We start from the raw sequence: 7376 nt of genomic DNA on the forward strand, positions 1-7376 counted from the left end.
CAAAGATTATAACCGTTTAACCTCACGGGGCAGCTCTGCTCTGTCCCACAGGTCACTGTGATGTGCAGTGGTTTGGGTATGGTTTGGGTATGGTATGGTATGGTTTGGGTATGGTATGGTATGGTTTGGTTATGGTATGGTATGGTTTGGGTATGGTATGGTATGGTTATGGTTTGGGTATGGTATGGTATGGTTTGGGTATGGTATGGTTTGGGTAAGGTATGGTATGGTTTGGGTATGGTATGGGTTTGGTATGGTTTGGGTATGGTATGGTATGGTTTGGGTATGGTATGGTTTGGGTATGGTATGGTTTGGGTATGGTATGGTATGGTTTGGGTATGGTATGGTATGGTTTGGGTATGGTATGGTATGGTTTGGGTATGGTATGGTATGGTTTGGGAATGGTATGGTATGGTTTGGGTATGGTATGGGTATGGTATGGTTTGGGTATGGTATGGTATGGTTTGGGTATGGTATGGTATGGTTTGGGTATGGTATGGTATGGTATGGTTTGGGTATGGTATGGTTTGGGTATGGTATGGTATGGTTTGGGTATGGTATGGTATGGTATGGGTATGGTATGGTATGGGTATGGTATGGTATGGTTTGGGTATGGTATGGTATGGTTTGGTATGGTATGGTTTGGGTATGGTATGGTTTGGTAATTTTGCATATAACTTGCCCCTGTGAACTTGCTATGTGGCATCAAGTTGACTACAACCCGTAGTAACCCTAAGAACAGTAGCCCTGAACCCTGTCTCGTCCTGAGCCAGTCACACTGTGTCTGACACATCTGCCCCCATTGCCACGGTTACTGTCCATCCATCTAATCCGGTGTCTTCCTCTCCTGTGGTGCCCTTCCACACTTCCAAGCATGATGTTCTTCTCCAAGAACTGGTCCCTCCTGGCTACAAGCTCAGTGTGAAACAGAGTTTCAAAATCCTTGCTTTCAAGGAGCAGCCTGGCTTCACCTTCTCTGGGTTAGATCTGTTTGTTCTCTCGGCAGTCCACAGTATGTTCAGTATTCTTCTCCAGCACAACTCAAAGGCATCAGTTCTTCTGTCATCCTTAGCCAGGGTCCAGCTCTCAGATGAATAGCAAGCAATTGAGAAGACCATGACCTGGCTCAGGAGCACCTTAGTCACTAGAATGACATTGTTACTCTTCTGGAGAAGTCCCTGACAGCCTTTTCTAAAGCTACTAGTCTTTTGACCTTCTTACTGCTGGTGCCAAGAGTGTTGATTATGACCCACGCAAGATGACATTGTGATCAGACTTTCTCCCTTTTCTCCATCTGTCATGGTGTTGCCAGTTGGCTGAGTGGTGAGAATCTTTTTTTTCTTGATGTTGAGCTGCAATCCATATTGAAGACGCCTGTGAACTTACACAACATATAACTCACCCTTAGGACGTGAACACCAGGGGCTTGTGAGGGTTGCAGAAAAATGTATAATGTGCATATGATTTGTGTTAATTAACCGCCCCAAACCAACCATTAGCTTTCTCACCTTGTGTGAAGGAGACGTGGTTCAATTCCTAGCCAGTGTCCTCACGGTCTCCTCCCTTGATGCTGAGGTGCCAGTGAGGGTTCAGCTAAGACTAGGAAGAAAGGCCTGGTGATCAGCTTCCAAAACGGCAGCCAATGGAAACACTACGCATCACAGGGACCATTCGGTCCACAACCGGATGTGGGGATGGGGCTGCATTTTGTCTCATGAGAGGTGAGGCCACATCAAGTTGGGGGTCACTTCAACAGCAGCCAATGATGAAGCACAGATAGCCCCTGTGTGGTGCAAATGGTTAAGCATAACAGCTACTCATTGAAAGGTTGGCAGTTCAAGTCCCCCCATGGGCACCACAGAAGGCAGGCCTGGTGATCCACTCAAAAAGTCAGCCATCGAAGCTGTTTCCACAAGCAGCCTGATGTGGTTTGCTTGACTCAGAAAAACACCACAAAATCACACACACGTGAAGAGGCATGAATGTTCAGGTCCATGAGACTGCCCAGCCCCTGGAGGGCGAAGAGCCACTGGGGATCTTAAAAATATTACTACAGAAGCAAAGTGCGCTCTTCAGACTGTCGGATGGTAGCACTGCTGGGGCCTCCAGGTCACAGGGTCTGGACACGGCGTCCCCAAGAGTCCTGGGCTTGGTCCACCTGCTCCAAACCACAGAGAAGAAGCTCACTGAACCCACTGGGGGGAACAGCCCCCCAAGATGCACACACGTGGGATTAACCTCATGAGTCCTCTGCCCAGTGATGACCCCGCTGTGGTGACCAGCCCCTTCCAGTGGGAAGGAACCAGCTGACCAAAACCAGAAGAGAAGTTCAGACAGCAGGAAAAAGACAGCACGGGAGAAAAGGTACAGAATAAACTCAGCATAAAAGGCTAAATCAAAGCCATTGCTAGTTGATGTCTGCACAATGACATCCAGTATACAGTGGAGGTGCCTGTCACCACGTGTGTTAAAAGGCGGGCTCTCGTCCCTGCAGGCCTGGGATCCAGCAGGCAGGGCTTCCACCAGTGTGACAGGTTTTCGGGGTCCAGTGCAGCAGGGGAGAAGGGTCAAAGTTCTTAGAAGCCTTGGCCCCTGAGGTTCGCAGACCTCAAACTCCCATCAGAGAACTTTCCCCAGAAGCTACTGGTGTCCAGTGGGCAGGGGTAGTGAGGAGTGGGGGCTGTTGGGGGTGTGGTGGGCTTCCCATCACATGAGGCTCAGCGCGTGGTCCTTGGGCCACTGCCCCGTGGAGTGGACGCTAAACTGAGGCTCAAGAATGAGGACAAGCAGAGAGATTTCAGTGCCACCAACTGAAAGGGGCCAGGTGTCCCCTTGGTCCCAGGTTCCTGTGCTGAGAACCTTCTCGACCCAGACTGATGCCGCGACACACAGAGGTCCCCAGGGGGCCCATAGAAAAAAAACGAGGAACCTCTCAGAGCCAAAAATCAGGAAAAGCCTTCCCTGAAGCCAGCACTAAGATGTCCAGCACATCTCTGTTAAAGAAAAAGTTGAAGTACCAGCATGGAATCCAGCTGCCCTCAGGTCAATCCCGACTCCTGGCGCCGTAAGGGGTCAGAGCAGAATTCTGTTCCATGGGGTTTGAAATAATTGATTCCTTCAGACGTGGATTGCCAGGCCTGTCTCCTGGTGTGCGTCTGGGTGGATCCGAACTGCTAACCTTAACAGTCATTCCAAAAGGTGGAGAGAAGACGTCCCTGGGCAGAGGGAACAGTCTGTGAGAAGGCGCGGTGGGATGAACAGGGTGGAAACGGAGTGGTGGGGTGTATGTGTGGGTCTTTATTAGCAGCAGGGAGGGGTGAGGTCTCACGATGAGGGGTGAGGCTCAGGTGGCCGGGAAGGTGGACACAGAGGAGGTGGAGTCGGGGAGGGGGAGCTGGAAGCTGGAGGGTCTGTTGAGTGGGGGAGCTGGGGGAGCAGGAAGGGTGATGGCGACATGGTCAGGGAAGATAGAAGGGTCTCTGCAGGGGACAAGGACTGTGATGACACTTCTGGAGAGGTGAGCAGGGCAGAGGAGGCCCCTTACAGCCAGCTGAGACCCACCTGCATCCCCACAGGCTGAAAGAGAGAGGAATCACTGGAAGGTGTTTACAAAGCCAGGTTGAGGCGTGATGTGGAGGTGAAGGGGCAGGCCGTGAGATGCGATTGCAGGAGGCCAGCTTCTCCCACTCAGCAGGGCCTCCTCTGGGGGGGCCGTCGTGTGCACTGCAGGGTGTAAGCAGCATCCCCGGTCTCCACCCACTCGGTGCCACCATCATCTTCCTGAAACACAACCACAAATGTCCTCAAACGTTGCTCAGTGTCCCGTGGGGGCTGGATCACCCAGGCTAGAAACCCTGAGCTATGTCCCCTAGAGGCTCTGCCTCCCATAGCTGTCTGACCTGCTGACATCGCTGGACATTGTCTACTGAGACCCACACAGAGGTGGGGAGAGGGGAGGGGGCACAGGCGCCAGAAGGTCCCCAGATTTGCACCATCTGATCCTGAGGGGTTTCTGGTGTGAGGAGCGAGAAGGACGTCATTCAATTCATTCCTGGTTAATTAATGCAAAGCCTCCCCAGCCCTGCTGATGCTGAGGTGGGGGGCCCTGTGCACGGGGGTGTTGAGCACTGACCCTGGTCTCCAGCCACTCCATGTTGGGAACACCTCCTCACAAATGTCCCCAGTCAACACTCAGGTCCCTGGGGGCAGACCAGGTGGGGACTGGCTCCATGAGCCCAGAGTGCTGGGCTGGACTGAGCTTCCCGTTCCTGGAAGCATGCAAGCAGCACCTGGCACTTGGCTCTGGTGGCATGAGGGTCTCATGGAACTTGAGGGTTAAATCACAACCTGCTGTGAGCCCATCCATCAGAGCACACCTGACCTCTTCAGTTTTCACTGGCAGACTCTGAAGGGGGATTGCCAGGCCTTTCTCCCGTGGTGCCTCTGAGTGGACTTGAAGCCCCAACCTCTTGATTAGCAGCTGACCACGTACATTATTCTCCATCCCAGGGACTTTGAACAAATCACACAGAATCTCTCCCCCCACGACTCCCCACAGAGACATGAGAGATTTTGCTCAGATTTTTCAGAGGTAGGTGAACACTCAGAAAACCACTCGGCTGGGTGAAGTCCAAGTGTTGATGAAAGGCTCGCTCTCCTTCAGAGGGCAGTCGCTAACTGAAAGGTTGGTGGTTCAAACCCTCCAGTGGTTCCAGGGAGAAACGACCTGGCTACGTGTTCACAGAAGGGTCAGCCTCAGCAGGTGTCGTCCGAGTCAGCTCTGACAGCAGATCGGAGCCAGCCCGGTGCGTGCCTGGCTCACCGTCCCCATCGTGCGTGGCGCACTGCCGCAGCCACCGCGTCACCTCCATCACTGCGCGCCTCCCTCTCTCTCACTGACCCTCTGCTGTGCCAAGCACGGTGCCCTTCTGCAGGGACTGGTCCCTCCCCGCAACATGTCCACAGTACGTGAGACAAAGCCTGGCTCTCTCTGCTTCGAAAGGGAATTCTGGCTGCACTTTCTCCAAGACAGATTTATTTGTTCTGTTGGCAATTCACAGTATAGTCAATACTCTTTGCCAACGCCACAATTCAAAGGCATTGATTCTTCTCCAGGCTTCCTTATTCACTGTCAGGCTTGCACGTGTGTGTGAAGCTGCTGAAAATACCGGGATTGGAAGCAGGTGGATGTCAGTCTTTAAAGTACTAGGCTTGCTTTCTACCACTTTAAAGAGGTGCTTGAGTGAAGGTTTCTCCAATGTTTCCTTATTCGTTGTTCAACTTTCAGATGCATAGGAAGGCCTTGGCTCGGACCACATGCACTTAGTCTATAAGCTGACATCCTTCCTCTTTGGAACTTGGAGAGAGAGGTCCTTGACAGCAGATTTCCCCAATGCTGCACATCTCTTGACTTCCTGACTCCTGCTACCATGAATGCCGATTGTGGATCCAAGTAAGAGGGAATCCTTGGCAACTTTAGTGTTTGCTCCGTCTCTCGTCGGACGCCAGCTCTGGGCCCTTGTCCTTTCCAGCATCTCTTGGTCCGCGATGAGGATTTTTGTTTCCTTGACGTGGGCGTGCAATCTGTATTGAAGGCTGTGGTCTTTGATCTCCTGCAGTAAGTGCTTCAAGTCTTCTTTGTCTTCCTCAAGCATGGTTGTGTCATCGGCCTCGGAGGCCCCAGGGGGTGACTCTGTCACCGTGGGTCTCTGTGAATCACAGTCCACTGCACAGCACAGTCACGGTTGGGCAGCAGAACGTGGCCAGGCCACCTTTGTGTCTCCTGGTTGAACTCTCGGCTGAGTCTCTCATGTCTACCCTCAGCGGTAGAGCATGCGTGCAGAGTGGAGGCTGCAGCTCTGGGGTCCGGAGGACGCAGGACACGCCCCTCGCGCAGTACGTGGCCTGCCACCTGGAGGCGTGTCCCTGGGTCCCATGACAATCGGGCACTTGTCAAAGTTACAGGGCAGTACATCATAGAAGCTTCCAGAACCTGGAGGCAGAGGTCCAGGGAGCTTACTTAGACCTGACCTGTTGCCACACTGCTTGCTGGTGCGGCTGCTGTCCCTTTGGGGAGCCCTGAGCTCAGACCCTAGCTCACTGATCTGCTGACCCACCTGGCCTGGCAGTACCGGGACCACCTTTCCCCTGGGTGAGCCACGTGTGGAGCTCACCCCACACTCACCCACTGCAGGCCAGAGAGGAAGCAGAGGGGGCCTGGACAGGCAGGGCCCCAGAGCTCAGAGGCAGGCCCTGGGGGTGTGGGACACGGGAACCCCTGTCTCAACTGCCATTCCTCCCCTCAGGGGGCCTCCCACATTGTTTTCATCGATAAAAGGCCCATGTCTGAAGGAGGTTAAAAGAGCGATGTTAGGGACTGAATTGTGTCCCCTGTATTGAATGCTGTGAATCTTTGCCCCCCACGACCCCATGGGCTGCCAAATCAACGGACAAACTGGACTTGGAGGAGAAAGTGCAACCAGGAAGCTCCTTGGAGGTGAGGATGGTGAAGCTTCATCTCACAAACGTCAGGCATGTGGTCAGGAGGGACCAGTCCTTGGAGAAGATAGACATCATGCTGGGGAAGGTGGAGGGTCAGAGAGAGAGAGACCCTCAACGTGATAGACTGACACAGTGGACAGTCAGAGAGAGAGAGAGAGAGACCCTCAACGTGATAGACTGACACAGTGGACGGTCAGAGAGAGAGAGAGAGAGAGTGAGAGAGAGACCCCAAACGTGATAGACTGACACAGTGGACGGTCAGAGAGAGAGAGACCCTCAACGTGAAAGACTAACACAGTGGACGGTCAGAGAGAGGGAGAGAGAGAGAGAGACCCTCAACGTGATAGACTGACACAGTGGACGGTCAGAGAGAGAGAGAGAGAGAGACCCTCAACGTGATAGACTGACACAGCAGATGGTCAGAGAGAGAGAGAGACCCTCAACGTGATAGACTGACACAGTGGACGGTCAGAGAGAGAGAGAGAGAGAGAGAGAGACCCTCAATGTGATAGACTGACACTGTGGACGGTCAGAGAGAGAGAGAGAGACCCTCAACGTGATAGACTGACACAGTGGACGGTCAGAGAGAGAGAGAGACCCTCAACGTGATAGACTGACACAGTGGACGGTCAGAGAGAAACAAAGAGAGGGACCCTCAACGTGATAGACTGACACAGTGGACGGTCAGAGAGAGAGAGAGACCCTCAACGTGATAGACTGACACAGTGGACGGTCAGAGAGAGAGACCATCAACATGCTGGCCCGACACGGTGGGGTGGCCGGAGCAACGGGCTTGAGCATGACGGAGGTCGTGAGGTAGCAGCTTCAGACCTGTTGTTTACAGGTCACTGAGTCACAGTGGATTCCAGCGCACT

Source organism: Elephantulus edwardii, unplaced genomic scaffold (assembly GCF_000299155.1).
Source record: "Elephantulus edwardii isolate Elephantulus edwardi_28Jun2011 unplaced genomic scaffold, EleEdw1.0 scaffold00217, whole genome shotgun sequence".
Lineage (NCBI taxonomy): Eukaryota > Metazoa > Chordata > Mammalia > Macroscelidea > Macroscelididae > Elephantulus > Elephantulus edwardii.